Genomic DNA, 17,416 nt, shown 5'->3' with positions numbered 1-17,416 from the left:
ACGATCGTCTCCATGGGAGAATAGCAGCCTGCATTGCTGCGAAAGGTGGATATACACTGTACTAGTGCCGACATTGTGCATGCTCTGTTGCCTGTGTCTATGTGCCTGTGGTTCTGTCAGTGTGATCATGTGATGTATCTGACCCCAGGAATGTGTCAATAAAGTTTCCCCTTCCTGGGACAATGAATTCACGGTGTTCTTATTTCAATTTCCAGGAGTGTAGTATGCCATGCAACGTGATGTTCACAAGAGATCTCCATACCCTCGTACTCTTATGGAACTATGGACTGCGCTACAGGATTCATTATGTCAGTTCCCTCCGGCAGTACTTCAGACGTTAGTCTCGTCCACGCTTGTCGTGTTGCGGCACTTCTGCGTGCTCGCGGGGGCCCTACACGACACTAGGCTGGTGTACCAGTTCCTTTGGCTCTACAGTGTAAATAGTGTCATGTAACCGTAGATTTAGATGCTGATGATGATGATAATGAAGTTTTCAGTGTGGAGTGTATTTCTTAGATGGTAACATCAACGTGCGAGCAGTGACTAAATGCCCAATCGAGAGAATTTACAGAATACCATAAAAGGTAAGTCGGCGTTTTTGAGTCAGGACGAAGAGAACCACGAGGACAGGAATTATTCTATGAAATGTTCTGATGTGCTTCCTCCGTTACACACATAGTGTAGTTTGTCGATATCGACGACACACGATAGGGATAGGACTCTATGACCCCTGGAGCACCCAGTTTGAGGACTGGTCACAATTTATAGCGTCCCAGCGCTCGGAACTTAATTCTTTCGCCACGAGTTATGGCTACAAGCTCGCATGCCGTTGGGCTCTTTTTTTTTTTATGCTAACGCGCATCTGTGAACCGCTTACGACGGCAACTATTAATTACATCGAATTAGAGCCCTTGGACCGCCACACCCAGTTCTGGTTTCGACAGCAGGGGAAACGCGGCACGCATAATAGATTCGTCGTCAGCCAAACGACCACGAAAGTTGAAATAATCCTGCTCTCTTGACAGGCGACATATGTCATGCGTGGCTACGGCTGCCCTTAGCCAATCATAACGTTACAAGTTATTGAACGGATATGGTCATCAGTAACTGGTTTAGTCCCCTTTTCGGATTAAAAAAGAAGGATGGCGTCTCGAGGCAGTTAAAATTACGAGTATAACAGCCAGGCTGGCAACTTGCTTCTGTATATATGCGAGAAGCCTGTCGATAGAGGAACGTGTAAGATTTTATATGTCTTGCTTGGAGGAAGATGCAGAGCAAATTTGAAGAATCCTACACAGAGAAATGGTCGCTTTTAACGGAGGCGACAAACGTGTCAATGGCCGGATAGAAATTTTCGATGTCTTGTTGACATTAAACATCAGATATTGAAACAGTATCTGGCAGTGTAGTGCATATTTACCGAGGCGTCAATAATAGCTCGAGCGTGCGAACTTCCCGTTCACTAGGTGCTACTATTTTATTCTTTGTCTTTACTTGGATGTCGGAAAAAGAATTTATTATGGAACACACAAATCATTACACGTGCAACAGTTAGCAACGATACACTGCAATTCTTTACAACGGTCAACACATGCTATAACGGTGGATAAATCATTTCCTGGTTTTGTACAGTAATGTCCAAAGTCATATGTTACAAGCACAGCGAGTTACGTTTCATCACTAAGCAAAGTACGTCCCTTCCCCCAGGTACAGGTTATCACTAAACGCTCGCCCAAACAATCTTGTAACAAGACATCTGAAATGGTATTCTAATCAGTGCTTCCATTTCTAAGGTTTTAAAGATTGTTGGTACGTGACAAATATATCATGGTCTTTCTTCCGTACTGGGTAGACTATAAACTGTAATAACAGCTCTTGTTGTAACGATGGCTGTAAGTAGTACTTCATGAGCACCTTCCGGAATTAGCATATACGACATAATGATGTTGTTGTTGTGGTCTTCAGTCCTGAGACTGGTTTGATGCAGCTCTCCATGCTACTCTATCCTGTGCAAGATTCATCTCCCAGTACCTACTGTAACCAACATCCTTCTGAATCTGTTTAATTCATTCATCCCTTGGTCTCCCTCTATGATTTTTACCCTCCACACTGCCCTCCAATACTAAATTGGTGATCCCTTGATGCCTCAGAATATGCCCTACCAACCGACCCCTTCTTCTAGTCAAGTTGTGCCACAGATTTCTCTTCTCTCCAATTCTTTTCAATACCTCCTCACAAGTTATGTGATCTACCCATCTAATCTTCAGCATTCTTCTGTAGCACCACATCTCGAAAGCTTCTATTCTCTTTTTGTCTAAACTATTTATCGTCCACGTTTCACTTTCATACATGGCTACACTCCATACAAATACTTTCAGAAACGACTTCCTGACACTTAAATCTATACTCGATGTTAACAAATTTCTCTTCTTCAGAAACTCTTTCCATGCCATTGCCAATTTACATTTTATACCCTCTCTACTTCGACCATCATCAGTTATTTTGCTCCCCAAATAGCAAAACTCTTTTACTACTTTAAGCATCTCATTTCCTAATCTAATTCCCTCAGCATCGCCCGATTTAATTCGACTACATTCCATTATTCTCGTTTTGCTTTTGTTGAAGTTCATCTTATATCCTCCTATCAAGACACTGTCCATTCCGTTCAGCTGTTCTTCCAAGTCCTTTGCTCACTCTGGCAGAATTACAATGTCATCGGCGAACCTCAAAGATTTTATTCGTTCTTCATGGATCTTAATTCCTACCCAAATTTATCTTTTGTTTCCTTTCCTGCTTGCTCAATATACAGATTGAATAACATCGGTGAGAGGTTACAACCCTGTCTGACTCCCTTCCCAACCACTGCTTTCCTTTCATGCCCCTCGACTCTTATAACTGCCGTCTGGTTTCTGTACAAATTGTAAATAGCCTTCCGCTCCCTGTATTTTACCTCTGCCACCTTCAGAATTTGAAAGAGAGTATTCCAGTCAACATTGTCAAAAGCTTTTTGTAAGTCTACAAATGCTAGAAACATAGGTTTGCCTTACCTTAATCTATCTTCTAAAATATGTCGTAGGGTCAGTATTGCCTCACGTGTTCCAACATTTCTACCGAATCCAAACTGATCTTCCCCGAGGTCGGTTACCCGAAATTTTTTTGGTGGCGGTGAATTTGTGTGCTTCCATTGAGCTGACTGGCGCTTTGTTTCTGGATTGAAAAATGGCATCCACGTCTCATCCATTGTCACAACCGACGAAAAGAAAGTCCCATTCATGCTGTCGTTGCGCGTCAACATTGCTCGGCAACATGCCACACGGGCAGCCATGTGGTCGTCCGTCAGTATTCGTGGCACCCACCTGGATGACACTTTTCGCATTTTCAGGTCGTCATGCAGGATTATGTGCATAGAACCCACAGAAATGCCAACTCTGGAGGCGATCTGTTCAACAGTCATTCGGCGATCCCCCAAAACAATTCTCTCCACTTTCTCGATCATGTCGTCAGACCGGCTTGTGCGCGTCCGAGGTTGTTTCGGTTTGTTGTCACATAGAGTTCTGCCTTCATTAAACTGTCGCACCCACGAACGCACTTTTGACACATCCATAACTCCATCACCACATGTCTCCTTCAACTGTCGATGAATTTCAATTGGTTTCACACCACGCAAATTCAGAAAACGAATGATTGCACGCTGTTCAAGTAAGGAAAACGTCGCCATTTTAAGTATTTAAAACAGTTCTCATTTTCTCCACTGGCGGTAAAATTCCATCTGCCGTACGGTGCTGCCATCTCTGGGACGTATTGACAATGAACGCTACCTCATTTTAAAACAATGCGCATGTTTCTATCTCTTTCCAGTCCGGAGAAAAAAAATCGGAGGCCTTAGAACTCGAATGCACCTCGTAATAGCACTATTCGTGGCTTTTTTAATGGTTCCTTCACTATTCCAAACAATGTAATAAAATCAGATGATAATCTTTTCACAGTTTAGGGCCAGTTATGCAGTACTGTGAATCTATAGTTCGGCGGGAAGATGAAAAAATACTATTTGTAATTGTATGTGTTTGTTAAGTGTTTGCCATGACGATGTTGGCACTGTAGCATTGTTATGCATTGGAATTATTAAAAAAGAGCGTTGTTACTCCATAGTTATTGTAACTCAAAGTTAGTTGCGTGCAATATAAGAAAATAAAAAGAAAAGTCCAAGTTAATTTGAATCCTTAATTAAAGTAGTGTTCAATATTTCCATGACCGTAACGAGTAGTGCAGGCCTTTACTATAATATGCAAATCACCGGTCTCTAAACACCCACTTCATTTACCATACGGCCAGTCCCTAAAACTCAACTAGAACTACCCTTCACCATGAGGTGGTCCTGGGCCAGAACAGTATTCCAAAACATCGGAATACTAAATCGTATACCACAACGATTAATAATTACAACACTCCAAATCCACTGACAGTGACTAATTCGTTAACGTACAACGAAATCACGACGAAATCCCGAAGGATTCAATTATTTAACTATACCCTCTAATAAGCAATGAACTGTGTAAGATCTCATCTACACTCCTGGAAATTGAAATAAGAACACCGTGAATTCATTGTCCCAGGAAGGGGAAACTTTATTGACACATTCCTGGGGTCAGATACATCACATGATCACACTGACAGAACCACAGGCACATAGACACAGGCAACAGAGCATGCACATTGTCGGCATTAGTACAGTGTATATCCACCTTTCGCAGCAATGCAGGCTGCTATTCTCCCATGGAGACGATCGTAGAGATGCTGGATGTAGTCCTGTGGAACGGCTTGCCATGCCATTTCCACCTGGCGCCTCAGTTGGACCAGCGTTCGTGCTGGACGTGCAGACCGCGTGAGACGACGCTTCATCCAGTCCCAAACATGCTCAATGGGGGACAGATCCGGAGATCTTGCTGGCCAGGGTAGTTGACTTACAACTTCTAGAGCACGTTGGGTGGCACGGGATACATGCAGACGTGCATTGTCCTGTTGGAACAGCAAGTTCCCTTGCCGGTCTAGGAATGGTAGAATGATGGGTTCGATGACGGTTTGGATGTACCGTGCACTATTCAGTGTCCCCTCGACGATCACCAGTGGTGTACGGCCAGTGTAGGAGATCGCTCCCCACACCATGATGCCTGGTGTTGGCCCTGTGTACCTCGGTCGTATGCAGTCTTGATTGTGGCGCTCACCTGCACGGCGCCAAACACGCATACGACCATCATTGGCACCAAGGCAGAAGCGACTCTCATCGCTGAAGACGACACGTCTCCATTCGTCCCTCCATTCACGCCTGTCGCGACACCACTGGAGGCGGGCTGCACGATGTTGGGGCGTGAGCGGAAGACGGCCTAACGGTGTGCGGGACCGTAGCCCAGCTTCATGGAGACGGTTGCGAATGGTCCTCGCCGATACCCCAGGAGCAACAGTGTCCCTAATTTGGTGGGAAGTGGCGGTGCGGTCCCCTACGGCACTGCGTAGGATCCTACGGTCTTGGCGTGCATCCGTGCGTCGCTGCGGTCCGGTCCCAGGTCGACGGGCACGTGCACCTTCCGCCGACCACTGGCGACAACATCGATGTACTGTGGAGACCTCACGCCCCACGTGTTGAGCAATTCGGCGGTACGTCCACCCGGCCTCCCGCATGCCCACTATACGCCCTCGCTCAAAGTCCGTCAACTGCACATACGGTTCACGTCCACGCTGTCGCGGCATGCTACCAGTGTTAAAGACTGCGATGGAGCTCCGTATGCCACGGCAAACTGGCTGACACTGACGGTGGCGGTGCACAAATGCTGCGCAGCTAGCGCCATTCGACGGCCAACACTGCGGTTCCTGGTGTGTCCGCTGTGCCGTGCGTGTGATCATTGCTTGTACAGCCCTCTCGCAGTGTCCGGAGCAAGTATGGTGGGTCTGACACACCGGTGTCAATGTGTTCTTTTTTCCATTTCCAGGAGTGTATATCTATTAAAAGGTAATAGTCTGCAGATTCAGAAAACGCAAAAAAGTAAAAATTGAACTTTTCATGATTTTGAGCCTTTCCGGAGCCCCTTAAGTAACTTTAACCAGTAATAGTTTAACTGTTTATATGTTCTTTAATCCAAAATTGCTGATTAAAAAATTCAAGGAAGATTCATTCTGACTGCAGAGTGGCCATGGAATTGCATTTACCTGTTGAACTTAAGAGAACATATATTTCTTAATATCTTGTGTGCGACGAGTTATAACTTGGCAGTGGTCTCACACTAGATGAAATTAGACGATGATTAACTGCAACATGTGTTTTATTTCAAAGCAGTCTCTGATTTATTTGTGTTTTGGACTGAAATGAGAACTAAACTTTACAATGACTTTTATTTACCATTTGCTCACGCCTCTGACTTATAGTGAAGCAATCGACGATGTAAGACGAGTGCAAACAGAATCTGTTACTTCTCCTTTTTCCAAAATTAGTACGTTGCGCCTTAGATACAAACTTACGGTCAAAAACTGAAATGCATCAGAAATAATAAATATCGTAAGCAATAGTAGGGAGCTATCAGTTACCATTACTAGGTATCCTCCCGTTCTGGGGTCTCGGCTCACAATTTGTTGGGTCCATTGACGATGGTCTCCCTAAATTTCTCCTTCAGCGAGGTTTTTACGGAAATACTTTACGTAGCGGTCTATTCTCTGCCAACCTAATAACATACTGTTGCGAATTAGATTTTTGTTCCAGCTATAGCTTTAAATACTCTTTTTGCCGTTCAGGATACTTCTTGGCTGGAATAGTCGCCACCACAAAATTAAAGGGCGTCCTTCTCATTCTTCTCGCTTTTCTGCAACAATACGTACGCAACTGCTTACAAACGTAACAAAATATTTTACAATAACAACCTTGTTATCGATATATCGGTACGTAAATAATTTCCGTAATGAGCTGAGGCGACAAGCTTGTCCTTGGCGTCTACCACATCATTTTCGCTCGTTACACGGAACATCCAGTGATTTAAAATCAAAGGGCAGTTAACTCCGGGTGGTAAAATGAGCTTTTCTAATCAGTGGAAACCAAACGGAACCGATCGTGGTTCACTCATGAAAGTCATGTTCAGTATTTCGTTAGACCCTAATATTGATAAGATCATCATCAGTCATGTGACATCCATTGCTGTGTAGAGGCCTCTTCGAGATTTTCCGTACACTAAAGTCTCAAGCTGTACACATTTATTTTGGTGCTGGATGTTTTCTGAAATAATCTACCCACATACCATTAGGTTGTCATTGCCGTATTCTCTAGGAATCCGGCAGAGTGTTTCCTTGGTCCAACTACCATCAAGCCGGCTGGCTTATTGATCATAATTACGCCTTTCACTCTATTCTCTTTCCTAATCCTTCTCACATTTTTGTAAGAGATATACTCTACTAAACACAAAAATTATTATTATTGTTATATATACAAAATTTAAATATTTTATTATTATCAAAATCCTAGGGCAGGTTCTATTTGGCAGTGGAAAAGGGGGGGGGGGGGGGCAGTAGGGATGAGAGAGAGATTTGAATTGATTCGACTTATTGATGTATTTTGATGTATTTATTCATACAGGGATCGTCTCGCAATGAAATAGCATTTGTCATCATAAGTAGCTCAGAATATACATACAGCGGGTGTTTCACTATTTCTGTTACAGTCTACTAGGGTTGTAGAGTTGACCTGTAGATAAAACTTTGATAAAGATTCCATGTCTGTAGATGCATTGTTTGGTTTCAAAATAAGTTGGAACCTGGTATCAGTTTCAAATCTACCACTTTACGGCATGCACACAAACTAAGAAGGGGACACTGTCGTCGATACCTACTGTAGTTATGACATCGCATACCATCTTCGTTCGACTAATAACAACGGTTGAGAAAAACTGGTGCGTTCGCAACTAAGATGGTTGACGATGGTGCTCCACTGCCGCGCCACACTCTCGACTTTGAAGAGAAGGTTCTTCGTGACGTAGAAGACTGGCCGAAACTTTGCTCATGACGTAGGCTCTCATAGGGTGCACACGTCACAGCTCATTGTCTAAGCCATGTGCGTACCGCGAAATGGGACATTTGAAAGTGATCCGCTCTTCAAACTTAAATTACATCCAAACGGTACATTTCCGAAAATGATTTTCCTATAAAAACTTTATCTGATATGTCCCCACTACAACCCCTAGAAGCTTGTAATAGGAATTGTGAAACACCCCGCGTAAGTATTGAAGTTCTACCCACCTTTACTTCCAAAATTAGGAAAGTAATAAACTCACTCAAAACCAAAAGCTCACATGGAATTGATGGCATTTCCAATAGAGTACTGAAATCTTGTTCCCAACAGATAAAGTGAGAATCTCAGTGACATACGTAATAGCTCACTGAAACCGGGCTTTTTTTCTAACAGACTGAAGTTGTTAATCTTAAACCATTGCATAAAAAGGGGGATATGTCTGACGCCAATCTTAGTTCTGACAGATTTGTTCAGAATTCTCGAGAAAGTTATTCATTCGAGAGTAGTTCCACATATTTGTAAAAATAAAGCACTATCGAAATGTCAGTTTGGTTTTCAGAAAGACTTCCCACCAAGAAATGTTATACATGCTTCCACTGATCAAATAGTAAATGCTTTGAATAACCAAACGTCACCCACTCAGGTCTTTTGTGATCTCTCAAAGCTTTTCATTATGTAAGTCATGGAATTCTTCTAGATAAGCTTAAGCATTGTGGTATTAGTGGGATAGTGCACAAATTGTTTATTTCTTATTTAACAGGAGGAGTGCAGAAAGCTGAAATAAACAGTTCACACAATGCACAAAAATCAGCAGATTCCTATACTGGGGAGTTATTGAGAATGAGGTGGCACAGGGTTCAGTCTTGTGTCACTTCTCATTGTTCTTAATATTTATTAATCACTTGCCACTCCGTATTCAACAAAATGAAAAACCGATGATACAAGTTTACTAATCACAGCCAACAAACAAGAATTACCTTAGGAAATTGTAAATAATGTCTTTCAGAAAATTGTTAATTGCTTCTGTGCAAACAGACTTTCATTAAATCTTAGTAAAACACTGTAATACAATTCTGAACAGTAAATGAAATAATACCATTAATGATTATAGACTTTGAATAGAAGTCTGTTGCTAAGGCAGAATATACAAAACTTTTAGGTGTGTGCGCTGATGAGACATTGACCTGGAGGACATGCAGTGATGATCTGCTGGAACGCTTGGATTCAGTTACTTATGCTGCCGGGTTTATTGCAAATTTAGGCCTTCAACATATCAACAAAAAGCTTAGTATGTCTGTTTTCATTCATTGCTCTAGTATGACACCATATTTTTGGATAATTCATTATTAAGGGAATAGTATTCATTGCACAAAAGCGTGTAATCAGAATAACAGCTTGAGCTCACCCAAGACCATATTCTACAGATTTATTTAAGAAACAAAGGTCTTCACAGTAGCTTCACAATGAATATACACTACTGGCCATTAAAATTGCTACACAAAGAAGAAATGCAGATGATATATGGGTATTCATTGGACAAATGTATTCTACTCTATTTGGGTGCATAGATCCCGGGAAATCAGTACTCAGAACAACCACCTCTGGCCCTAATAACGGCCTTGATACGCCTGGGCATTGAGTCAAACGGAGCTTGGATGGCGTGTACAGGTACAGCTGCCCATGCAGCTTCTACACGATACCACAGTTCATCAAGAGTAGTGATTGGCGTATTGTGACGAGCCAGTTGCTCGGCCACAATTGACAAGACGTTTTCAATTGGTGAGAGATCTGGAGAATGTGCTGGCCAGGGCAGCAGTGGAACATTTTCTGTATCCAGAAAGGCCCATACAGGACCTGCAACATGCAGTCGTGCATTATCCTGCTGAAATCTAGGGTTTCGCAGGGATCGAATGAAGGGTAGAGCACGGGTCGTAACACATCTGAAATGTAACGTCCACTGTCCAAAGTGCCGTCAATGCGAACAAGAGGCGACCGAGACGTGTAACCAGTGGCACCCCAAACCATCACGCCGGGTGATACGCCAGTATAACGATGACGAATATACGCTTCCAATGTGCGTTCACCGCGATGTCGCCAAATACGGATGCGACTCTCATGATACTGTAAACAGAATCTGGATTCATCCGAAAAAATGACGTTTTGCCATTCGTGAACCCAGGTTCGTCGTTGAGCACACCATCGCAGGCGCTCCTGCCTGTGATTCAGCGTCAAGGGAAGCCGCAGCCATGGTCTCCGAGCCGATAGTCTCTGCTGCCGCAAACGTCGTCGAACTGTTCGTACAGATGGTTGTTGTCTTGCAAACGTCCTAATCTGTTAACTCAGGGATCGAGACGTGGCTCCACGATCCGTTACAGCCATGCGGATAAGATGCCTGTCATCTCGACTGCTAGTGATACGAGGCCGTTGAGATCCAGCACGGCGTTCCGTATTACCGTCCTGAACCCACCGATTCCATATTCTGCTATCAGTCTTTGGATGTCGACCAACGCGAGCAGCAATCTCGCGATACGATAAACCGCAATCGCGATAGGCTACAATCCGATGTTTATCAAAGTCGGAAACGTGATGGTACGCATTTCTCCTCCTTACACGAGGCATCACAACAACGTTTCACCAGGCAACGCTGGTCAACTGCTGTTTGTGTGTGAAAAATCGGTTGGAAACTTTCCTCATGTCAGCACGTTGGTGTCGCCACCGGCGGCAGCCTTGTGTGAATGCTCTGAAAAGCTAATCATTTGCATATCACAGCATCTTCTTCCTGTCGGTTAAATTTCGCGTCTGTAGCACATCTTCGTGGTGTAGCAATTTTAATGGCCAGTAGTGTATATTCACTTATAAAGTTTGTTATTAACAATCCGTCCGAATCCAAGAGCAATAGTAATTGTAATAGATACAATACTAGAAGAAAGTCTGAGCACCACTGTTGTGGGTTAAATCTAGCTGTGGTAGAGAAAGGGGTGAATTATGCTACCACTAAAAGTCTTTGCCCACTTACGAAATAGTATCAAAAGTCTGACAGCCACCCAGCATTTTTGTTTGTTTGTAGATAATTGTAATAATTTCGTGTGTCTCACTGAACGAATGCAAGTCTTTGAAATGCACCCAGCTTCGGTTCTTGCGTGTCCCTAATCTACTGCAGTTATCCAACTGGGGAGGGGACCTATAATTTTACGTCGAACCCTGACCACGTGTCGTTCCTTGCCCCTGTTCACATCCTTGAGAGTTGAAGGCTAGATTAAAGGAGAAACTGAAAACTTCCGTGGCCTGACTGATATCTGATCCCCCAACCTCATTTTTACATGCTCGGGCTTTACCACTTGACCGCTAGGACCGACTGCTTTGTAGATGATCTGAGACGTCACAAAAAATGGCCACGAACATAGATGCATGAATGGCTATTACCGAATTTTCTAATCGATCCTATGACAACTGCAGCTGCTCTCCATAGGCGAAAATAAGACTGGTAAATCTTTCCCGTACGTCCTTCACAAAGTTTCGTGTACTAAATATAACTCTGTCAAGTGTTAACTAACGTTTCTAGCTCTCCAGCACAAATCTCCTCTTTCTCAAGCCATTTTCTGCAAGGTTGACCTGGTGTCCGAAACGAGTAGCAGACACGGTGCCTACGTAAACTAGCAGTTCCAATACAGTCGGGCAGTGGGCACTTATCTAGAAAGTTATGGACCCATCCCGGGGAAGAATTAGGTCTAGTTATCTGGTCGGTTGATTCTGACAATGTTTACTGCGGTCTATCCTAGTCAGTGTGGGAAAATATAATTACGCACCATGAGAATAGCCGATTACTTTATCCTCTTTATGATTAGAGTAACAATACACATGACATCCAAGGGTCTAGTTATCTGGTCGATTGATTCTGACAATGTTTACTGCGGTCTATCCTAGTCAGTATGGGAAAATATAATTCCGCACCATGAGAATTGCGGATTACTTTATCCTCTTTATGATTAGAGTAACAATACACATGACATCCAAGTACTTGCTGCTGGCGAGATATGTTCAACAAAACTATGGGGAACCTGATGCTCACAGCGTGAAGATATTGTGACCGGCATCATTATAGTACAACTCACCTCATTGTCTGGCAATACCGTTGTTGACCCATCAGTGTCCTTACAAGCGAAATTTTTCGCATTGCACTCCTTATGAAGATTACTCGAGAAACGTATTTTTGCCCACAGACAAACCCTTTTTGGAAATTCAACGACTAGGTGATAAAAACAGGGGGTAAAAGTTTTTTGAAAATAAACCATTATTACATTTATGAAAATTTGTCTTCTCGCTTGGAAATAAAAAAAAATACGGGTTTCATTGTTTAAGGAAATTCAGTCCTCTAAGGGAGTGAAATAAGGGATGAATATTATTATGAAAGTATTCCGTTATCAAAGCATTTTCAAAGCTACATCTGTTACAATTTGTGTTTTGCTCTGTTAGAAATAAAGAAGTACGTTTCTCGCTGTTCTTAGAAATTCAGCTCCTAAGACGGTGAAATAGAGGATGAAGAAAAATCTTTAAGAAAATATTTCGTTATTTGAAAAAAAATTATGGTAAATCTGTGAAAACTGGTGTTTCACTTCTCTGTTAGATATAAAGAAATAAGTGTTAGGAGATGAAAATGTAAATATCACCACAAGAACGTAAACGACGTGGTTAAAACTTGGGCTCCATCTACCAGAAACGCTTTTTGGTCGGAAGATGTATCCTAAAAAGACCATGCTTCTATGGCCTTAACCAGTGTAAAAAGTCTAGAAGGTGTTGCAATTTCTGGACAACATAAAAATTCGATTAAAGAGAGACATCTGTGCCGACCATATAGTTTACAAGAGCGAAGCAGCGAACACTAAGCTAGTTATTAATAAAATACTAAAACTGTATGAATGCAAAGTCTCGCGGCGATGACATTGAATAAAATGTTCTCGGGTTTCCAACCGCGTCAATTGCTTAAAACTGCACGAGCTTTCGGCCAAGCACTCCTTGGCCATTGTTAAGTGTTATGACACTTGACAATGGCCAAGGAGTGCTTGGCCGAAAGCTTGTGTAGTTTTAAGCAACTGACGCGGTTGGAAACCCGAGAACATTTTATTCAAATACTAAAACTGTTTCGCCGTTGCTGCAGATCTCTAGGTTCTAGACGCTACCAGTAGCGTGGTACCCTCAACGATTTTTCAGTGTCAAAATTTACTGAAATGAAAATTTAGAAAATATTCACATGTGTCTGAACTTTATCTGCCTGACAGCAGAATAATATGTTCAAATCTAATAAAAACTAAACTCTCATAGTTAAGTTCATCGTTACACGGTGGCAGCATTAGCGTGTTTTGAAATTAAAACATACAGTTTTTCTGAAGTTTTATAAGAAACCGCGATTCATTTCCTCAAACCCTCTCCCTGCCTCTTGCAACGAAATTTGTATGAATTGCTTCCCGTCTCTTCCCCTCTTCCTAATTCAGATCCCGGACACTCTTTCGCTAGCAGTACTGAACATATTTTATGCGCATATTGCGTCATTTGATAGCTGGTGTTCGTTGGTTACTATTTTCACTTGCCTTGGTTCAGTGTCTTGTGTCGGCGCTAAACGGCCAGTTCGTGTGATCTCGTAGTTCTTGTCTCGCGCTCATCGTTCGCACGCCCACATTCGTCATGCGGCAACCAATCATTTTTCACTCCTCTTTGACTCGTACTCAGGAAAGCAATTCTGGCTGAGCACGCTGAAGGCCGCGCCGGAGATGGAGCAGGCAGTGGTTATGGGGTTTCCCCGAGACGCTGCGAGAGGGAATGCGATGCTATCTGGCGTGATGTATGGCGCTCTGCCGGCCTCGTGGACGCGCGTACCGCACTGGCGAAAGCAGACCGAGCACCGAGCATCTCACAGCAGACGCTCTGCCCGCCAAGTTCTGAATACACGAGGGGACGATCCCTCCGATCTCATCAACGATGGTAAAGAAAACATTAAAATAAACAGTGTAGCGAACGCAATTAATCACATATTCAATCAGATGTATCCTGTTACAAGGCTGCCGCAAGTTATGGAATGTACCGGGTGATCAAAAAGTTAGTACAAATTTAAAAACTGAATAAATCACGGAATAATGTAGATAGAGAAGTACAAATTGACACACATGCTTGTAATGACATGGGGCTTTATTAGAACAAAAAAATACAAACATTCAAAAAATGTCCGACAGATGGCGCTTCATCTGATCAGAATAGTAATAATTAGCATAACAAAGTAAGACAAAGCAAAGATGATGTTCTTTACAGGAAATGCTCAATATGTCCACCATGATTTCTCAACAATAGCAGTAGTCGAGGAATAAGGTTGTGAACAGCACTGTATAGCATGCCCGGAGTTATGGTGAGGCACTGACGTCGGATGTTGTCTTCCAGCATCCCTAGAGATGTCGGTCGATCACGATACACTTGCGACTCCAGGTAACCCCAAAGCCAATAATCGCACGGACTGAGGTCTGGGGACCTGGGAGGCCAAGCATGACGAAAGTGGGGGCTGAGCTCACGAGGCCGGCCGCTGTGGCCGAGCGGTTCTAGGCGCTACAGTCTGGACCCGCGCGACCGCTCCGGTCGCAGGTTCGAATCCTGCCTCGGGCATGGATGTGTGTGATGTCCTTAGGTTAGTTAGGTTTAAGTAGTTCTAAGTTCTAGGGGACTGATGACCTAAGATCTTGAGTCTCATAGTGCTCAGAGCCATTTGAACCATTTTTTTCAGCTCACGATCATCACCAAACGACGCGCGCAACAGATCTTTCACGCGTCTAGCAATACTTTTTTTTCTAATAAAACCCCATGTCATTCCAAGCTTGTGTGTCAATTTTTACCTCTCTATCTACATTATTCCGTGGTTTATTAAGTTTTCAAATTTATACTGACTTTTCGATCAACCGGTACATCCTCCGCCCAAAAAGTTGCGAGACCGATTTTATTCCTGGCGTATAAGCGACGCCAGCACAGTAACTACGATGGCAGACTGAACTAGCATCAGTTGGAGTAGAGCATTACTAGTGTGCTCTTTGACACAGTCTCGTCGATTAAGTACCTAGGCGCAACGTTGCAAAGTAATATGAAATGGAATTAACATGTTAGGATTGCAGTAGGGAAGGCGAATGGTCGATTTAGGTTTATTGGGAGAATTTTAGGAAAGTGTGGTTCACATGTAAAGGAGAGCGCATATACACTCCTGGAAATTGAAATAAGAACACCGTGAATTCATTGTCCCAGGAAGGGGAAACTTTATTGACACATTCCTGGGGTCAGATACATCACATGATCACACTGACAGAACCACAGGCACATTGACACAGGCAACAGAGCATGCACAATGTCGGCACTAGTACAGTGTATATCCACCTTTCGCAGCAATGCAGGCTGCTATTCTCCCATGGAGACGATCGTAGAGATGCTGGATGTAGTCCTGTGGAACGGCTTGCCATGCCATTTCCACCTGGCGCCTCAGTTGGACCAGCGTTCGTGCTGGACGTGCAGACCGCGTGAGACGACGCTTCATCCAGTCCCAAACATGCTCAATGGGGGACAGATCCGGAGATCTTGCTGGCCAGGGTAGTTGACTTACACCTTCTAGAGCACGTTGGGTAGCACGGGATACATGCGGACGTGCATTGTCCTGTTGGAACAGCAAGTTCCCTTGCCGGTCTAGGAATGGTAGAACGATGGGTTCGATGACGGTTTGGATGTACCGTGCACTATTCAGTGTCCCCTCGACGATCACCAGTGGTGTACGGCCAGTGTAGGAGATCGCTCCCCACACCATGATGCCGGGTGTTGGCCCTGTGTGCCTCGGTCGTATGCAGTCCTGATTGTGGCGCTCACCTGCACGGCGCCAAACACGCATACGACCATCATTGGCACCAAGGCAGAAGCGACTCTCATCGCTGAAGACGACACGTCTCCATTCGTCCCTCCATTCATGCCTGTCGCGACACCACTGGAGGCGGGCTGCACGATGTTGGGGCGTGAGCGGAAGACGGCCTAACGGTGTGCGGGACCGTAGCCCAGCTTCATGGAGACGGTTGCGAATGGTCCTCGCCGATACCCCAGGAGCAACAGTGTCCCTAATTTGCTGGGAAGTGGCGGTACGGTCCCCTACGGCACTGCGTAGGATCCTACGGTCTTGGCGTGCATCCGTGCGTTGCTGCGGTCCGGTCCCAGGTCGACGGGCACGTGCACCTTCCGCCGACCACTGGCGACAACATCGATGTACTGTGGAGACCTCACGCCCCACGTGTTGAGCAATTCGGCGGTACGTCCACCCGGCCTCCCGCATGCCCACTATACGCCCTCGCTCAAAGTCCGTCAACTGCACATACGGTTCACGTCCACGCTGTCGCGGCATGCTACCAGTGTTAAAGACTGCGATGGAGCTCCGTATGCCACGGCAAACTGGCTGACACTGACGGCGGCGGTGCACAAATGCTGCGCAGCTAGCGCCATTCGACGGCCAACACCGCGGTTCCTGGTGTGTCCGCTGTGCCGTGCGTGTGATCATTGCTTGTACAGCCTTCTCGCAGTGTCCGGAGCAAGTATGGTGGGTCTGACACACCGGTGTCAATGTGTTCTTTTTTCCATTTCCAGGAGTGTAGGATACTAGTGCGACCCATTGTTGAGTACTGTTCAAGTGTTTCGGATCCGCACCAGGTTCGATTAAAGAAAGACATCGAAGCAATCCAAAGGCGGACTGCTATACTTGTTAGTGATAGGTTCGAGCAACAGGCAAGTATTACGGAGATGATGCAGGAACTCAAGTAGAGCTCCATTGAGAAAGTTTAGGGTATCAGCATTTGAGGCTAATTGCAGAACGATTGTATTGCCGCCAACATTTATTTCGCGTAAGGACCTTGAAAATGAGTTAGAGAGGTTTTGGGGCCGTATGCGGGTATATAGAGAATTACTTTCCTCTCGCTCTAATTGTGAGTGTAACAGGAAAGGGAATCGCTAGTAGTGGTGCAGGGTACCCTCCGCCACGCACTATACGGTGGTTTGCGGAGTTTGTATGCAAGTGTAGATGTAGATGTAGAGAGCATATGTCCATTCGACCAATCAATTGTGAGCAGGCAGTGTTAACTAATTTGCGTTCGTGTGGCCGTAGAGTGCCGACCGACGTCGTTGCGTCACAAATCTGAATGCAGCAACGTCTCTAAATAAAGTGTTCAAGATTTTCCACAGAATACACACTCCTGGAAATGGAAAAAAGAACACATTGACACCGGTGTGTCAGACCCACCATACTTGCTCCGGACACTGCGAGAGGGCTGTACAAGCAATGACCACACGCACGGCACAGCGGACACACCAGGAACCGCG

Source organism: Schistocerca cancellata, chromosome 6 (assembly GCF_023864275.1).
Source record: "Schistocerca cancellata isolate TAMUIC-IGC-003103 chromosome 6, iqSchCanc2.1, whole genome shotgun sequence".
Classification (NCBI taxonomy): domain Eukaryota; kingdom Metazoa; phylum Arthropoda; class Insecta; order Orthoptera; family Acrididae; genus Schistocerca; species Schistocerca cancellata.
This window is presented reverse-complemented; position numbering follows the sequence as displayed.